Source organism: Pleurodeles waltl, chromosome 7 (genome assembly GCF_031143425.1).
Source record: "Pleurodeles waltl isolate 20211129_DDA chromosome 7, aPleWal1.hap1.20221129, whole genome shotgun sequence".
NCBI lineage: Eukaryota > Metazoa > Chordata > Amphibia > Caudata > Salamandridae > Pleurodeles > Pleurodeles waltl.
In genome coordinates this window covers 1,204,298,241-1,204,318,436 of record NC_090446.1, presented here as the reverse complement: position 1 = coordinate 1,204,318,436, position 20,196 = coordinate 1,204,298,241, and the positions used below count along the sequence as shown (strand labels likewise).

Below are 20,196 nucleotides of genomic sequence, written 5' to 3'. Positions count from 1 at the left end.
CCACCAGGGTCAAAATGAGAATGTTAGTATTGAATACAAAGTCCTTATTTGGCAAGGCTTATGTTTACCTTCTGGGAGTGGTATCACAGTAAGGCAAGTTTCAGCACTGACTATACCAGTCTCTCTAAGTGACTCTTTATGGGAGAGATGCTCTTGCTAGTGGTGGGTGATGCTACCATCCTCCCCCAGGAGTATGAAAGCGTCTACATTACTGCTGAGTGTCATACTATTTTATACCCAGGAGTCGCCACGTTTGTTCAAAAAAATGCTCTCTCTTCCTTACTGGCACTGTGAAGGAACATTTGTGCCATGTTTTTTCAGTTGAGGATAGCAGCACACAAGCGCTGCTCTTCTTGACATGTTGTAATCTATTCTTTGGGCTTTAACCACTCCCATCTCACGCCCATCACTTTCATTCGTTCCTGGGCCTGCCTTTCAAAAATCCCTTGATGTCATTGGTAAATGCTTTACATTTGTCCTGCCTTGAGGCTGTTCAGTTACCACCTTGGAGCGTGACCCTGTTACATGGATTATTGCATGATTGGGCATATACGTTAGTGTGGCGAACAATTGTTTTTTTTGCCTTGCTGCTTCGCAAGAAAATTTAGTTTCTTCCTCTTCCTTTGTTTTCAGGCATCTTGCTGTTTCTTTGCGATGTCAGTGGTGTCTTTTAAAAAAAAAATCTTTCAGTTTTATGTTTCACAAACTTGACATCAAGGTATTAGAGCGTTTTTTGTTTTTTTTTTGCAGTTTCATATAGCGCAAACTTGATACAAAGGTAAGACAGCGCTTTACATGAGCACCGGTTACATTACACACGAACACATTAATTTTTGGTAGCAAGGTGAGATTAAGTGATTTGGCCAGAATCACAGGATGTTGCGCCAGCGCCAAGACTCCAGCCGTGTTTCCCAGCTCCAAAGTCGGCAGCTCTGGCCCTTATGCCACATCTTCTCCTCTAGGGTTCTTTGTCTGGTGCATGTTTGGGCAGTCTGGCAATAAATCATTTTTTTTTATATGTAGCGCTTAGTAATATAGGTTCTGCCATTTTATATAGTGCTGCAAAGCAGGTGCCATTCTTAACAAAATCGCTATAAATAATTTGCATCGACCTTGCAGAGATCGAGAGGTGAAAAAGCTATGTCAGGATTGTAATCTGTGACATTCTCTTTCTGTCAAGACCCCTGCAGTTGGTGCATTAACCAACTGACTTGAGTAGAGCTTAACACTAGGCTTAGTTCTAGGCAAGAAGATGGCGAAAGGTGTTGTCTCCAAAATGGTGGAAAAGGAGTTGTGACTCCAGACCCAGGCACTTCATGGCCTCAAGCTTGATAGCAAAAAACATCTAGCATTTGGGTGTAAATTGGGCCTTTTCAAATAGAGTTCAGTCAGCGTGAACTTGATACAAAGGTATTACAGTGCTTTGCATGAGCACCTGTTACATTACACAAGAACATATTAATTTTTGGTAGCAAGGGGAGATTAAGTGATTTGCCCAGAATTACAGGATGTTGAGCCAGCGCAGAGACTCGAACTGTGTTCCCCACCTCTAAGGTCAACAGCCCTTGCCCTTACGCCACTTCCTCTCCCATAGGGTTCTTTGTCTGGTGTGTGTTGAGGCAGTCTGGGAATAACTCCGGAGCATGAAGTCGGGAACAGGGAAATTAACACAATAATTCTCTTCAATGGAATAATGCACAGAGCCTGGTTTGATGCTGAGCAGGACCTGCTCAGTCTTCTATCCTTTTTATTATATTCCATCAATTCTTTGCGATCCCAGTGTGTTACCACAGTACTAAGGACAATTACATAGAAGAGAAAATTGCTGCTCTACTTCCCAAACCTAGCATTCCCATCTAGTGGGAGACAAGATGCTGCAGTGTAGAGGAACACAATATGCCCCTTGTTAAACTAGACATGCAGTGTACTGTAAAGGCCATGAGCAGCAGAAGAACAAAGGGATGCTAGGGTTGGCTCTTGCCCCCTACAGAGGTCTTCAAACTTTGTACCTAGTTATTTGCCATAACAAGTGGATATGTTGGGATTACACTTGGGCCCGGAGACCAGCAAGAAATTGGAGTGATGTTCTTTGCCCAGACTCTGCTTTGAGAGCCCTTTGCTGAGTAAAGCATTCTTCCTTGCTGGCTTGTTTCAGTACGAACCACAAGGCTGCTGACATTAAAAGGAGCAATACAAGGCAACCAGATTCTGCTCCCAACCGAGGAGCTCCTTAGCTCGGCGGTTCTTAACCTTTTGAATGATGTGGAACCCCCACTGAATCACTCTTGGAAGTAGGGGACCCCATCTTAGTAACTTCTATGAATTGAACCTTAAAATAGTACACAAACGTACGGAAACAAGTGTACATCAAAAATACAGAAATTGAGAAATATTTTACTTGATTCACAACAAAAATAATACTGAAATTGAAATTCTAGAGGGAAGGTTGGACATTTTCGAAATATAGTTTTATATCTTAAAAACAGAGCCAGTATGGTAGACCCTAGTACATCACTCTGTCTTGTTTGGTCCTATTGCATACTTTGTGTTGCTGTATGCCAGCTCTTCAAATGAGGCCACCAATCTCCACATTAGGTTTAGTTTGCTATGCTTTAGCTGCTTAAACGAACCACGAACTTAATTTTTACCCTCCATGTTCAAATTCCTTCACATTTATAGAGTGTTTTGAAAATGTCTATTTAAAATTGTGCTTTTTATACGTGTATAGTATTTTATTAATCTGCTAATATTATTTTCAAAACAGTCATCGTCCCCATGAGTAAGCGTGACAGTCCCTACGGATATGCAGACCTCATGTTAAGATCTTCTGCCTAGCCTTTCTGTTCCACATAGTGGATTGTGAAGAAGTTAAACTTCGAAACATCTTTGTTTGCACACCTATCTGAATCCAAACTTCACAAGTATAGAGAACTCCATAGTAGCACCCATGACATTATGATCAAACAGGAGATAAATAAAATAATTAATGAAACATAAACAAAGTTGAACTTTTTAAATTTGCCCCAACTTCATAAAATCGCATCACCCAGAACAGTATCAGAGCGTGAATTTGTCTATTCATGTGTCTAATCATGTGCACAAACACCAGAACTTTGTATAGTTACATAAGCATGTAAGCATGTCCATGTACTTCAAAGACTGGATGTCCATGTACTTCAAAGACTGCGGCTAGTAAGTCTATAACCACTTAGTATGGCCATTTTTGTGTATGTTGAGAGCCCGTGTCAGTTGATCACATTTCACATTCTGAAAAAAATGCTCAGGCCCACAACACTGATCAAAGGAATCCAGGAATTAGTACCGATTTCTGAGAACATTCAGTGATAGGAGGTGAGGTTTTTGGTTCTCAACATCATTTGGCACTTCTTTCGTAAGTCCAGTTAAAGACCTTGAGTGCAGATTTTAAGGACATCAGTGGCGCAGGATGCTATGCTGAAAGTGAACGATGGTAAAAACAGATTAGTTGTATTCTTACCTTCTCTAAAATACTGTGTTGTAGAAGTGGACTATAATTCTTTCGGATTTCTGGTTTACTGACGTTCTCCTTCAGTTTGGAAAATGACCGATGATTCTTGTCGAAAAGTAACCTGTATTAGACCTATTGCCCAGCTATTGTCACTATGTACTTGGCTTGATATGTCAAATCTTAAATGTAATCGGTCTTATTGGCTCTGTGCTCATGGGGCATTTCTCTTCCCTTCAATGGCACCCACTCTATAACGCCGTCTTAAAAAATGTCAGTGGAGATGCTATCTTCCACTCGGAGAACATGTCTCCTTTGAGGGCACCATTGTGGTTTTATTCATTAACTGCTTCGAGACCAATGCAGAATTTGGGCTAGCTCATATAACATGACTTCTGTCAGGTGTGGACAGAACCACAAAAGACTGTATTTTGTCAGTGAATATGGCCATCAGCTTATTCTCTTTAATTGAGGTGGCTTTGTTAAATATCTGCCACACACTCTACTTTTGAACACTCTGCATACCATTTTGTAAGAGGAAGATGAATAGACGAGTCAGAAAGACATACATCTAACTTATCCCAAACTATTTGAAGTTTTTTTTGTCTAAGACTGGTTGCTTTGTGCAAAGATCTCAGGAACATCCATTTTAGTTGTGGAAAGAAGCTGTTCTTTCCAAAGGCTGAAAGGAAGTTCCCCTGGCTTTATAGCAGTCTTGGGATTTTTTTTCTCACGTATAGAGTGCAGGTCACAATTAATGTGTAGATATTGCAGTCTTCTTGGCACCTGTCCATGCTGTAACCGCTTAAGTGTCTAACCCTCTAAAAAGTCATCCAGGGATCAATGTCCTTTTTGATGATGTAGGCCTCAATGTTTTATGAGCCATGGTGATCATCAAACATCAGAGTTCAAGGAGCTCCAAAAGGGAGTTGACATTTTGTAATAGCCAAAAGAGACATCACTGGGTGGCGGCATGCCGAAATGTGCTTGACAGGCATGAATGTTTGCATTGAGGCAGAACGAGTAATCCCTGAATGGATGGGCTGCCTGAGGAAATTCGAGAAATGTGTGGACATTGGAGACCATATTATGGTTTGGCTTGGAATGAACTATCAGGAAACAGCAGCCCTGTTGTACTGTGGCAATATACAAATGGGCCCAATGACAATGAAACGTGAACCATTAAGAGGGGAGTGGCTTTCCAGGCTCTAGGAGATTGAAAAGGAATGGCTGGCATTTTTTAGATGTGTTATCCCGCTTGATGAGTATGTGGTGCAAATACTGTGCATAAATGTGCTGACCAGATATGCTGAGGCTATATTCTGTGTTGAGTTGAAAGAATGAATAAATAAAGTTAAAATGAGTGCTGATGTGTGACCGACCCACTATTCATAGGTTTTTCATTCCCACTGTCCTCCTAATCAGTTTACACCTCCATGTTTCGGATTTTATTTTCCTCCTTGCTAGGCGTCTTGTCACCATGCCCTTCCCACATATCATACCTTCCTTCCATTAGTATCTTATTCCTTCTCCTTTCTCTGCCTCTCTACTGTGCTCACCACCGAATCCCAAGCAAACATGTATGTTTGGCCCCTTTTTTCCAGTGAACATATTTCAATAACCGTTCGAATTTCTAATCCTTATATCAAATCCCTACACCTATGTTTGTAATCCCAAGCATTCATGCCATTCAAGGATACCTCCTTAATGACTTAATTGCTGCCATGTTATTAATACGATTCCACAGTTACAGAACTGTATGTACCAAAAATATCTAAGAAGGTGCAAAACTTTGGAATTACTATGGACTCCAGGCTGCCCATGCAAATAAAGTGTACAAATTATCCAACTTTCCCTTTATTACAATGGAAGCACTGCAAGACATCTTCCCATGCCTAGGATTCCCTTGTATTGTGCAAGCAATAGTATATTTTGTCCTATCAGAATTGGAGTATGCTATGGCCTATACCCATGGCTCTCCTCTGTCAACCATGAGTGGACTATAAAGCATTTAGTACTCTGCTGCTAGGCTACTTGTAAATGTAAATGCACAAGCCCATATCTCCCCGACCTTGAAAGCTATCCAATAGTTACTGGTTGCTAAAAGATCCATCTAAAGCTGCTTTGTATCACCCGCAATGCAATAATTGGTAAAGTCATACATAAAGAGTACACTGTTCCTGTAGAAAAAAACGCACACGTTCAAAAAGAGGCACTTCTTTATCAGAAGCAAGGGCCCTCACACACCCAATGGGTGTCATGCTTCATCATAGGACAGCTCCTTGTTAGGCCGGCACTGCAATGCCTAACGGGTCCCACACGGGGCACTTAACCGGAGATCTTTTCAAATTGAAGGTGTGTGCCATGAAAAAGTCGAACTACATTGACGTCTACCTTCAAAAAGGAAAGCTGGAGAAAAAGAAAACTTAAAATTGGCTCTAGAGTCTCCAAACAACTGATTTAATTGGTATAGAGACTCTAGGTCAATATTAAAAACGGGGGGTAGTGGGAACGGAATAAGGTTCCACCACTCAACAACCAATAACAGCCTAGACAGGAAAAATCTCCTTATGGCTGATGCACGGTCGACATGTTTCGCGCCCTGGGTGTCTCTACAGATCAAGCAGTGCTTCCTCAGGACCAGAAAATATAACTCCTTTGCTTTTGAATACACACCTGAAGAGTTCAGGGGAACAAACACGGAAGAATTACTTACAACAAAGGAAGAAGGACTATCCTATTCCATAGTCTACGTAGAGGAACCTGTCAGAGAAAACAAACATATTGTCACTTGACAAGGGGTGACACATCAACATTGAATGGCATCACCCCATATTGTGAAGCACTTTGTGGAGATTGTGCTAAAAAACAAACCATGTGAAACCATCCACCATGATAGACAAAGGAGAAGATAGGGGAGGGGGTTCTAAATGCTTACTCCCCCATATTGAGGATAAGGCTCCTTGGGAAGCAGCGGCCCTTATGGACTAGCGTTGAACTGCAGAGGTCATAAGGATAATATAATAGAGTAAAGTGCATAGTTGCTGATTATATAATGGATTGATAGCAAAGTAGGGAACGACGATAACCCCACCTACAATGACAATTTATCTAGTCAAAGAACATGATTCTACAGTCATCACACGGAGAGGGGAGACATATTGCATCATCCGTTCACATTGTATTAGTACACTGTTGATAAGAAGCAAAGTCTAGCACAATGACCTTTTAAATATACGTGTTCATCATGGTGCGAACTGCTGAAAGGAGTCACACAAGGACAGCTGAAAACAGTGGTCAGCCCCCGATGTACAAAAGCCCAACTAAGGTTGTAATGGGGGAAAGCCAATAACTCATTGTGCACTCTCTCCTGATAATCGAATTACGTTACTAGTTGGACAAGAAAAACAAGATGACCTGCCCCATAAGGTGGGGCATTGCTGGTTAGTCAACAGCGAACAGTTGCGTGTAAACTATTGCCAAGAGCACTTACAGACAAACTAAAAAACGGTAATCTCAATGTCTACACAATGCGCTATTTATCAGCGCTCCCGTTTAAAAAACGGGACAGCTGCTCAGCAAAAACTTACTTCACTATCCTCGTCCTTCGCCGTAGACCTACCCGACGACCGCGATCCCAGAAGTAAACTGGGAACGGCAGCTGTCTTTGTTAAGGGTCACGGCATGACGACAGGGCCAATCCAGTTCCAAGCGTTTCTCTGACACGTATAGGTCTAGCCCCTCCCACACTGGGAGGAGCCATGAAAGCATTCAGTGTCCTAGCAACCACCCTGTGGTAATACGGCAAAAAGCTGCAATAACCTGGCACCAAAACTGCCATTAATCAAGGAAATTTTAACACGTATCATACTAGGACAGAGAAGAGAATGATTGGCAAACAGCACAACCCGGCAAGCATTCTGTGTACAATGTCCAATTAGCGCATGGTGTCAATAGACACAGGTGAACCCAACCTAGGAGCTGTAAGCTCCGTGTGACCAATAATACTAAGAGGCCCAGCGAGATCAAAAATAAAACGCATAGACAGTATATGGGATCCCGCATCATGATGATCCGTAAAGACACACAAGGGGAAGGGTGTATTGTAAGACAAATTATAAAATTCATTAATGAGTCAGAAGTCAGGAGAGTGGCAAATTCTGTTGTCAACTCCTGCACTGGAACAATGAAGAGGACAGCCTAAAAATGTCGCTCTACAAATCACGTACCTGAGTAAAAACTCATCAATGGGATGTCGTCATTCAGCCCAATAAGGTGGGTCCCCAGCCTAAAGACCCAACGTTGTTCTTTCTCGAAAAGACTCTTAGAGCCATTCCTCAAGAAGTTCGGACACTCTAGTACAACCCAACTCATGTCATTAGGAGTATGATTAGTTTCGCGAAAATGTACACTAAATTTGGTGGTAGTGTGTCCGCATCTAATGTTACTCCGATATTCGTTTGTCTGGATTTTCACCGGTCGTGTCGTCATCCCTACACAGCCTAAATGACAAGGGCAGGTAATCATGTATATACAATTCCGTGTATTGCAATTAGTGTGCTTGTAAAGATGCCAGCTGCCTATGGGATGTAAATCTAGGGATTTTGTCTGTGAGGTTAAGGGGCAAACATTACAGTTGCCACAAGGGTAATGGCCCTGTACTGGGGGCAAATGCCAAAGTGTAGACTGAGACGTTTTTTGCGGTGTCAACCTGGGACGTGCATGGACAATTAGTTCTTTAATGTTTCTGGTCCTTTTAAATGCAAACAGAGGTTTAGATATTGTTTCACCCCCACTTCCCAAGATAGACCTTCGGTTGTTAATTAGTTTCCGAATGGTATTGGACAAGGGAGTATAGGTAGAAATACAGGTTAACCTCGAATCTGACTGGTTAGGTACATGTGCCAGAAGGGCTTCCCTGTGGTTGTTGCGGGCACGTTTTCGGGCAGAATTAACTATTTGGAGTGGATAATGTCTTTCTTGCAGTTTATGAGAAAGATTGTCTGCCTGTAGCTCAAAGTTCAAAACCTTGCTGCAATTGCGACGAAGTCTCAAGAACTGACCGTAAGGTAGATTGTCTCGTAGAGATTTAGGGTGATAATCAGTCATTAGGTTTGCAGGCCTCTGTCTCCACTCCTTTACGAGCATTCAGGAGGTTCAGGGGGTTTGGGCATGCCTCTTCCTTTCAAGGGAGATTTCAGCGGACATGCCAACAGGCTGCCTCTACTCACCCCTATAGATCATATAGGGGAAGGGGCAGGGTTTGTACCAGAGGGGCCACCCAGCAGCACTCCTCTTCCTCCGGAGGGGTGCAGCAGGGAAAGCAGCCTTAGTCCTCCATCAATCCCTTCGCATGCATCTCCTGTAGGGGGGAGATTTTCTCAGTTTCTCCACATGTGGGAGACAATAACGTCGGACTCCTGGGTCATCGATATTGTGGGGAAAGGCTAAACTCTTCCCTTCCGGGAGTTTCCCCCTCCCCTCCCATCCCTCCCTGCCCATCCTTCTATTCGGAAGACCATCTCCTTTTATTACAACAAGAGGTTCTAGTCCTTTTGTCGAAAGGTGCAGTAGAGTTGGTTCCAGAGCAGGAGAGGGGTCAGGGCTGTTATTCAAGATATTTCCTGATCCCCAAAAAGGATGGTCGGTTGAGGCCAATCCTGGACCTGAAAATTTTGAATGGGTTCCTCATGCAGGAAAAGTTAAAAATGCTGACCCTAACACAGGTGCTTTTGGCGTTGAACGAAGGGGATTGGATGGTGTCTGCCGACTTGCAGGATGCTTACTTTCATATCCCGATTCTCAAGTCGCACAGGAAGTATCTCTGGTTTGCGGTGGGATCGCAACACTATCAGTTTGCGGTCCTTCCGTTTGGTCTTACTTCAGCACCTTGAGTCTTCACGAAGGTGATGGCGGTGGTTGCAGCAGAGCTCAGAAGGAGGGGGATAGCAGTATTCCCTTACCTGGATGATTGGTTGATCAAAGACAAGTCTCCGGAGCTCCTGCTGCGTCACTTGCAGTCAACAACCCAGTTGTTCGATCTGGGCTTTTCGGTGAACATGCCCAAATCTCACCTGGAGCCCCCTCAACGCCTCCTGTTCATAGGGGCAGGACTAGACACAACATTGAATCTGGCCTTTCCTCCGCCGCAGCGGGTTCAGGACATTCAGGCGTTGATTCCAGTGTTCCAGAATGGAGCGGTCGTTCCAGTCCTCAAGGTCCTTCGTCTGTTCGCTTCTTACATTCTGTTGGTCACTCATGCACGCTGGCACATGAGGGCTCTTCAGTGGTGCCTTCGCAGGCAGTGGTTTCAACACAAAGGGGATCTCGAGGAATCGATAAGGATCTCCAGAGACGCTGCAGCAGATCTTCGATGGTGGGCTGCCGTCGGCAACCTTTCTCAAGGAAGGCCGTTTTCGCTGCCACCTCCAGTGGCCACAGTGATAACGGATGCTTCCACTCTAGGGTGGGGAGCTCATCTGGGGGACCTGGAGGTCAAAGGTCATTGGTCTCCAGTGGAACAGAAGTTTCACATCAATCTGTTGGAATTGCGGGCAATACGTCTGGCTCTCAAGGCCTTCCTCCCTTCCCTTTGCGGTCAGTCTGTTCAGGTCCCGACAAACAACACTACTGCGATGTGGTAAATAAACAGACAGGGAGGAGTGGGGTCGTACCTTCTCTGCAGAGAAGCTCTGCAACTCTTGTCCTGGGCACAGGACCATCGGATTTGCTTAGTAGCAAACCATCTGGCCGGAGTTTTGAACGTACGTGCAGACAGTCTCAGTCGGCACATCTCGACCAATCACGAGTGGCGTCTTCATCCAGACCTGGTCCTTTACATCTTTCAGATGTGGGGGTTTCCTCAGATAGACCTGTTTGCCACTCGGGAGAACGCGCACTGCCTTTCGTTCTGCAGTCTCCACTATCCGGGGCAAGGAGCGTTGGGGGACGCGTTTCAGATGTCCTGGCACGGCCAGCTGTTTTACGAGTTTCCCCCCATACCTTTGATTCCTCAGGTTCTGAGGAAGATTCACCAAGACCGGGCCCATGTCATCTCAATAGCTCCGGTTTGGCCAAGAAGGGTGTGGTATTCAGACCTTCTCCAACTCTCTCTGTGCCCTCCGCTCCGTCTCCCTCACAGGGCAGACCTCCTCTCGCAGTCGCAGGGGCAGGTTCTACACCCCCACCTCCAGAGCCTGCACCTACATGACTGGAGATTGAACGGGGCAATCTGAGTACTTTTTCTCTCCCACCAGAAGTGGTGGATGTTATATTATGGGCCAGGCGACAATCCACCAAATCTATCTATGCAAGCAGGTGGGCTAAATTTGTGGCTTGGTGTGGAGAGAATCAAATTGATCCCTTACGTGCCCACTTATCGGACATTTTTTCATTTGCGATGTCAACGCAGAGGGATTGTGCGGTTGTGACTTTTAAAGGTTACTTGTCCGCGCTGTCAGCCTTTCTGTGTTTGCCAGACCAACCCTCCTTGTTTAAGTCCCCAATAGTTTTGAGGTTCATTAAGGGTCTCACTAACAAGTTTCCGCCCACTCCATTCATTATGCCGCAGTGGGATTTGAACTTAGTGTTAGCATTTCTGATTGGTTCACCGTTTGAACCAATGCATTTATGTTCCTTAAGATTTTGAGTTTTAAAAACTGTTTTCCTGGTTGCCATTACGTCAGCTAGGAGGGTGAGTGAGCTCCAGGCTCTTAGTGTAGAACCCCCATACACCTCCTTTTATAGGGACAAGGTGGTGTTAAGGACTAAGGCGGCTTTCTTACCGAAGGTTGTTACACCGAAGGTTGTTACACCCTTTCATTTAGGACAGTCCATCACACTTTCCTCCTTCTATCCTCCACCTCATCCATCAAAGGAGGAAGAGAGGCTACACCGACTAGATCCAAGAAGAGCATTGAGCTTCTTCGTCGACAGGAGGAGAGAGTTCAGACAGGAGGATCAGCTCTTCGTCGGTTACGTGGGGGAGAGGAAAGTCAAGGCTGTCCACAAGAGAACGCTTTCAAGGTGGGTCATTCTTTGCATCAAATTGTGTTATTCTTTAGCAAAGAAGGAACCTCCTGTTGGGTTGAGCCCGATTCCACCAGGGCTAAGGCGGCCTCTTCGGCCTTAGCTAGAGGTGTTCCTGTGGTTGACATCTGCAAGGCCGCAACTTGGGCATCCCTCCACACGTTTGCTAAACATTATTGTTTGGATTCTGAAGTCTGGAAGGATGGCCATTTTGCACGGTCCGTGCTGCAGGATTTCTTGGTTTAACCATTCAGGCACCCACCACCGAGTGCGGTACTGCTTTGGGACTCTATTCATTAGGTGAGGAATCCACAGGTAGTTGTATCCATCAGAAGAACAAGTTACTTACCTTCAGTAACGCCTTTTCTGGTGGATACACTAAGATACCTGTGGATTCCACACAGTCCCACCCGCCTCCGCGTTGCCTGGCTGGTCTTACCAAAATTTCCTTGGGTGAGCATCTGTATGTTGTTGATATGTATATTCTGATGCAATTATTTATATATGTGTATATATTTGTATATATATATTTATGTGTGTGTATATATATATATATATATATATATATATATATATATATATATATATATACTATTGTGGAACTGTATACAGTAGGATGTATATTTCTTCTCGTGATTTTTTTCTATTGTTTGAATTAAATGATGGGATATAAGTTTTGATTGATGTGTTCATGTCAAATACGTAGTATCAATGTTCACCTGTTCGCCTCAAAGGCACGTAAAAAATGGTCGTAACTGACGTCTGCACGCTGACGAGGACCTCTTATTGCCTGGATGACGTCAGACGGCGTCGCATGGGAGTCGGGCAATTGTGACGTTATCGTCGACGTGCAGAGCTAGAAGAAAATTTCCGTTGGATGCTGGCGCATGGGGAAAATTCATTAGGTGAGGAATCCACAGGTAGCTAGTGTATCCCCCAGGAAAGGTGTTACTGAAGGTAAGTAACTTGTTCTTTGGGTGCCTGATGCCTGGTTAATTTCACTATCAATGGAAATGCATTGATTGCCTCACTTTCAGACTGCTTAGGCCTGCAGGCTTTTCTTGCTGCAAGGGATGTGAACCCTGTGGCTTACTTTCAAGCCCTTTTGACTACTTTGACTTTTTTCCGCAATAGAAATTTGAGAACTGTTGTCCCATCCTGTGTTTGATCCCAGTTAGTTGCAACTTTGAATTACCATCCTTGTTGTAGCATTAATGCACTGTAAAACCTGTTCATGGAGTTACCACATCAACTAGAGAACAGTCCACAGTCTCATGAATTCCCAAGAGAGTGGAAATTGTACATTGGTCCTTTGGCGGGTGAAAGGAACTTGTATTCTGCTACTTGAGATGCGGAACATAATCCTAGCATGACCTCACACAGGACTGAAGTTCAATTCCGTCACCCCACACTTGCTAAAATGTAAGGTGTTGGTGTTGACTACGATTGATAAGAATTGTCAAGAATTGATAACAGCTTGTGGAAGGTGACTTCTCACTCGGTATTTTTTGCTGATTATAATGCTGAAGTTGTGTTTGGAAGACATTTCAAATCCTAAACTTTTTGTGCTCATCTGAAACCACAGGTGTGCGAAAATTGCAGTTTTTCTGCAATATTTTTGGAAAACTTTGCAACTTCATGATATTTGCAAAGTTTTTTTTGCTGTACCACTTCCGTGAGATATTCGTGACTTTTGTGACACTTTAAGTTGCACATAACCTTATTTAACACCTCCAGCCTTAGACATACTTTTCACAATGCAGTTCTCTTTTCTGGGCCTGGTGACATTGTGCATAGAAAGGCCCCTCAAATGGGGAACTAGCAGAGAAGTAAGTTGCATTTACATTACCGCTTTGCCGGATGAACTTACAGTGGAAGTAATGATGGCAAACAGAGTAAACTGTGCTTTGGCAAAGGCTCCCAGGTACTGTTGTGACTTTTGGAAAGGGTGAAAATCGGGAACTTGACAATATTTGGCAGTTGAGATAAAGAGCAAACCCCTATCTGAAATTCTGCCACAAACCGGTGTTGACACACTTTACACCATTAATCAATTGTTTTGTTTATAAACTACACAAAAAGTAATAATGGTGTGTAATTCATCATTTCCTGAACTTTACATGGCAGTGGTACCGCAGTGTGTCAGGGGTATTCTCGAACACACTTGATTAAGATGAAGGATTTTCTTTTGGAAATCCATTGGAGTTATAATTAAATTAGATTTTCTCAAGGATGCATTTTGTGGTAGATAATGAGAGTCTGATCAAAATGGTGACTGTCGGAGTGGATGAGAAGAGAATTTGACATAGTCGGATGAAGCTTGGAAAGGAAATATATGCATGCGTAAATGTAACATCGGTATGGGCCAGTAGCTCCTCTGTGTTCAGCATCTGTATGATGAGCAGGAATGCTCCATGAACCAGAGAGGGCCTTTGATCGATATTTCTAACAGGCTTGCTTCATAGATCTAAGAACCCTCGTGTTTCTGACCTATGCACTGGTTACAGTGGAATGACTCACCCTCAGTTAAATCCCATCTAAATACCCAAGTGTGGTTATGATAATACCACAGTAAGGAGGTGAATTGTTACTGCTAGGATTATTATTTCGGCAGAAAGCAGTAAAAGGTGCTAATACTGGCCGGTGCTCCACAGATTTGACCACATTTGTATTGGACTCAGATACCACTAGGATTTGGTTGGTGGTATATCTGTTAAATAATGTGGTATGACTGTGTTCCCCCAAAACAACTGGAGTTCCAGAAGTGAGTGGTAACCCAACTACTGCTCAGGTCTGCCATGACTGCGGGACTCTTAACAGAGCTGCCTTTTGGGGTTGGAGAGTAAGCCGGCCTGGAGGTGGAAGTGAGGGGGAGTCTGTGCTCTAGACAAAATGTAGGACTTGATCTGTAGGAGTAACACGAACGGATGGTGGGTAGGATGAGGCAGAGAGAGACGTGAGAGAGATGATACATGGGCAAACATCGCCCAGGGACAACTGCCTTTATCTCTGTGAAGTCGATGGCATTCATCTAGGTCACAGCAGACCCTCGCCACAGACTACCAGGATGGGTCATAGCAAACCCTCAAGACAGATCCTCCATGCCTGATGGTTAGGATGGTTATTGGAAGGCGACTGATTCTATGACCCAAATAAACAGCACGCACATCGCCTTCCTACAGTATTCATTTTCGAGCCTTTTTCGTCCATTGACTTTTTAGCATAATGGGGAGGAGATGCATTGACTCGGATCTAAAGACGGATGCGCATTTACCGTGCCCCTCCCTTGAAAACGTGAAGTATTGTTCAGAATTGTGAATTTCTTCGAGCTTCATTACATTGTTTAATCAATGTAACGCCGCTGCTTCCGAAGCACCTGCTTTTAATGGAAATGTACTTTCCCCGCTCAATGTAGCAGTGTGGAAATGGCTGCCAGGGTTCTGCCGCGCGCACATAATGGGCTACTCCACGCCCCCGATGCCCTGCGGACTGTTCATAACGATGCCCTGCTTTCCACGAGCGACGTTCATCGAATCGGGGACTATTGAGTTTGCTTTGGCCTACGAGAGACAGACCGATAGATGCCTGGCTTTGTGCGTCCTTCGTGACGATGTCTTCGCCAGTAGCAGTTCCGCATGAGCCCGTACCACATTAGTGCATAATGGCCCATGCTGAATGTGCTCCCGCAGAACTATGCACGGATCAATGTCATCCGCGCCTTCTTGCAAAAAAATACAAAAAATACGACCGACCTTGAACTGCTTTGAAATCTGTGTCTACTCAGAAAGTATTGAAAATTTATTTTTGCATCTGTTTTGTCTTCGGTTCTGAAGCGATAATGATTTGATTGCTGTGTTGCATTGACCAGGTATCCCCTTAATACAGCTGACTCTTCATAGGTTAACACTTAGTAGACAGACCTCACTCCAGGAGACGGAGCTTTGGGAACTAGACACGGTCACCACAGTAATCACAGCACTAACAGGTAATGTGCAAGCAGAAATATGTTTTTATAAAAGCAATAGGCCCATTGTTTAGGATTAGGAAAATCATGCCATAAACGATTAGGTCCTTCCACACTCTGCAGCCAAGATATGACCACAAACGTTATTCTAGCATTTATACTGTAAGGAGTGTTAAACCCTGTAACATTGAAGTCTGTTGGCAAAGTTATCCTATCACCTTTGACCGCAGTCTCTAAGTTCAGCTCTGTTGGTCACATGGAAGTCCAGACTGCTTTGAAGGATATTGTAAAGCAAAAGGCCTGATGTCCTCTGCAGCTAATGTATCCATGCCATTTTCCCTTTCTCCTGAGGAATATCTCTTTTTTTCCTTTTTCAGACACAATTTGTGGGGCCCTGTTCTCAAGGGTCCCACTTCACACCTGGTCCTCAGGGCCCATCTTGGTGCTCCAGGAGATGAGGGAGATGAGTCGATAGTGTCCAGGGCCCTCCACCCCCCAATATTCTTGAGGAGGTTGCCACATGACCCTTCTCTATGGGGTATGGAATAGGGGCAGCATTTGAAGTATTTTGTGGTGCAGTTGATGTACCCATAGGGTATTCCTATTTGCCTCCTCTTCAGTTATAAAGTTCAGGATTGTGTGACAAATTAGGGTTTTGGGGTTTGTGTTTATGTTTTTATCTGACTGAAATTTTGCAACGTTATGCATGGGTTTTGCATTAATGATCTTGAACACCAGAAGGTGTGCTCCCTGAAAATAGTTTGCAATTGTCTTCGATGCACTTGTCACTAGTGTTATCCTTAGGTGATCACGAACATCTCATTGTCTGCATTCATATATAGGAGATTTCGCTTTGCAGAATTCCCATGGGCAGTGTTTATAGCCATTTGCCTCTACTCTGATCATCACAGTGCATTCCAGGAGACGGATTAGTGGTGGGTAACTCTGCTCAAACCAGGTTGGTTGTATTTTGCAACTAGAAGAATGCACTCCCATTGATAGACTGCAGACTGTTTCCCAGCTGCCCCTGGACTGGCTTGTATTCTGGATCGGCACTCCAGCTTGAGGCCTGCATGGACCCTGATGTGGCACTAACAGAATATTAGGCTGAATGCTGACTGCTGGGTTGTGGTTGGTAGATGGAAGACAATGTCCTCTAAACCAAGAATCACTTTGTTTACTTTGTAACGTTAAGGTACTGATACAGTGGTTAAAAATAAACTGTGCTTTTATATATCCCTTTCATCTTCATAGCTGCCAAATTTTTCAGGCTCATAGAAGACTTGCTGCTTCAGCCAGCAGTGTTTTAGTATTCTGTGACTTGTAGTTCTGGTTTAATAATGGGATAAGTAAGACAATAAGTGCCAGCATGCCTTGAAAAATCAGAGTATGTATTGACCTGTAAATCTTGGAAGGACTGCATTCTCACAGTTCGAAGTGTTTGCCCAACTAATGAGACAGCACTACCAAACAATTACAAAATAAAGCAACCTCTGTAAGGAAACATAGCAAACCATCATGTCAGTGCTTGCCATTGATATATGCAAGTGTCGTTGGAGACATTTTGGCAATTTGTCTTTTTGCAATCATTACATTTTGCACACACAACCTGGCCAAAGCAATAGATAAGCACTAGTCTTAATGATTAGGCCATTTCATTTTGGTCATTTATGTTCATCCAGCAACTCTGTGACCCAGGCTCACAGCTACTGTTTAAAGTGGAGTGGTAGCAGCAGTCAGGTCTTCTGAGGTCGAGGGTATGGTCAAAGACCTATGATTCTTGCCTAGGAGTGTAACATTGTTGCACTAATACATTCCCCTTGCTTTAGGATCTCCGAGTAGTCAGCTGTATCATACAGTGTCTTCTAAGTCTTACAGCACCATAATTGTGTGATGGGGGTAGTAATTCACTCTTTGTGCTGTTGTAGTACCTCGGCAGTGTGAGGTTCATCTAGAAGTATCCTGTTAACAAGTGTTGTGGGACCACACAGTGTTTGTTTCTTTCCTTTTTAGGGTCGAGCGCGCAAGTGCTCTAGCCAGCTGTAATCTTTCTGAGGGCTTTTACCCACGCCCACTGCACGCCCATCAGTTTCGTTGGTTTGTGGTCTTGCCTTTTAAAATTCGCTTGAATTCATTTGTGAAAGGCATGCATACTTCATGCCTTTTCCGATGTTTAACCCTCCTCGTGCGTACCGGCCAACTACTGAAAACATACGAGGCTTCATGTTTTTAGCATGGTTTCTGAACTACTTTTTCTTTTTATTTGCTACGCACCGTGATCTCGCTGGGCAGTAGTCGAGTGCTTTCTATGACATCGACCCTGTTACATGGATAATTGCACTTTTGCCGATACGTTTGACTCCGAGTGAACTTCTGTTTCCTTTTGTGTGTCTCCTACACGCTCATGGTGGCCATTGGCTCGCTTATGTAAAACTGTATTACTTTTCATTTTCATTTTATATGACAATAAAAGCCCGGTTAGGACTTTGCAACGCTAATAGCTCTAAGTCAATCAAATGTGAGACCCATTGCATTGCAAATGCTTGTTTACTTTACTTTCAAACCCACTAATTAGTCCTGTTCATCCTTGATAATTGGTATTTGCATTTTGCACTAGTGAGGCATCTGGAATAATAACACTTTCAGTTTGTTTCTGGACCCCACCCCCACAACACACACAGAATTTTAGCGCCTGCTACGTCCCTGCACTAGTTGCATGGACTCTTACATGGTTGCTAATGGCAAAGAGCCTCCAGAGTCCAGACTGAAATATAGAGTCGCCTTAACATCTCTCCTTGTTGTTCACAGAGGTGGCGTCACATAGAAGTTGTACTAGGTTGTTGGGGATCACCACGGCAGTAGTATTAGCTCATTTAGGGCCAGATGTAGCAAAATGCTAATTTGCGACTTGCAAATTGCGAGTCCCTGCGACTCGCAATTTGCAACTCGCAAATTGGTATGCAGTACGGTGTCTCAGACACCGTCTGCGACTCGCTATGGGGTTGCAATGACCCACCTCATTAATATTCATGAGGTGGGTCGCTAATTGCGGCCCCATAGCGAGTCTAGGCACTCGCAAACATGGAGGCCTGCTGTCGTCAGCAGACCTCCATGTTCGTGACTGCTTTAAATAAAGCAGTTTTTTTTTTTTTTTTAAGTGTAGCCCGTTTTCCTTAAAGGAAAACGAGCTGCACTTAAAAAAAAAAAACGAAACCTTTAGTTTCGGTTTTTTTTCAGGGCCTGTAGTGGTCCCTTGGACCACTACCTACCCTGAAAAAATATTTGTGGGTCCATTCACAAAGTGGAAGGGGTCCCATGGGGACCCCTTCCAATTTGCGAGTGGGTTACCATCCACTTGAAGTGGATGGTAACTGCGACACCATTTGCGACCGCATATGCGGTCGCAAATGGTATTGCATACCACTCAGAATCGCAAATAGGAAGGGAACACCCCTTCCTATTTGCGATTCTGAAATGCATATTGCGAGTCCGTACCGACTCGCAATATGCATTTCTGCATTGGGAAACGCGAATAGCGAGTCGCAAACGGCAATTTTTGCCGTTTGCGACTCGCTATTTGTTTCCTGCATCTGGGCCTAAGTGTGACTGTGGCAGGAATTGTCTAGATGCTGGAGTTTCGTTGGGTAATTATTGTGCTAGTATTTGGGTTTGGTGGAGGCACTAGTTATTCTAGTTCTTTGTCCTATGTGGTGGTAGATGCCCTGATTCCTTACTCTTCCGTGCCTGAATGGTTTTAACAGTTATTTTGTCGTCACTGAATTAGCGGTGTTCACAGTATGCTATGGGAAGGGCCACTGGAATTATATGATTTTGTGGCTGCGGCTTTTGTGGCATAATTATGGTTTTGCGCATTTGCCACATAATGGTCATCTCCTGCAAAATATGCAGATTTTAACCAATTTGTTTTTTTTGTTTCTAGTTCAAACGGATCACAGGTTACTAAAAGCGTGACGAGGTGTTTGCTTGCAGTGCAAGGGCTTTTGCAAAAGTTAACTGGTCATTGTTAATTTGCTTATTTCTGTATTTAGTTGTTAAACTGGTAGTAATTAGGTAAAATATTTGCCCAGACAGTATTAGAATGTGCAGAATATGTCAAAATAATGAAGTAATACTATCAAAAAATCAATTGCTTTATGTCGCATAATTAGCCTTTTCTTTATGCATAATTTCCTCAAGCCTGTTGCATAGTTTGATGCCCCCCTTCCCCGGAGTTCCAGTGGCTTTGGTATGAGTGCTTGATCTGTGTACCTTTTTACTCAGTGGTATAGTACAGTAGCAGTGTTTGTCGTCAGTGGCAGCAGTCACGGAAGCTCTTAATGTCACTGAAAAGTCCATTTGAAATTCGTGCTCCCTTTTACACGTACAACCCAAGTTATAACTTTGTACTGAAAGTTCAGAGTATTGAGTCTAAGTTGTACACCCCACTTCAGTGGGTTTTGTTTTATTTTGGCGGTCCTTGCCGCCATCTCAGTGTTCTTGATAACTGTGCATGCTCCGGTACTGCTGGTACCCAGGGTGGTTGCATACGACTCTCCAGTTACTCCTCGCTCCTCTGTACCTGTGCCAGTAGGACAAGCAGTGCCTTCTGCCCGCTGGGAGCTAAACTGCTTCTTCTCGGCCTGTGCAGGCGGCTGCCTCCAGGGTGTAGTTCTGCAGTCTGCGGTAAACTACACCCGGAGTAGAAAGCAAACACTTACAA

General features: G+C 43.9%; 1 protein-coding gene across 1 annotated transcript in view; it reads left to right on the top strand.

The window, feature by feature from the left end:
• Positions 1-20,196, top strand: part of COX10 (cytochrome c oxidase assembly factor heme A:farnesyltransferase COX10) — a 486,623-nt gene that overhangs the window by 193,388 nt on the left and 273,039 nt on the right. The gene's annotated exons all lie outside the window — the stretch shown is intronic.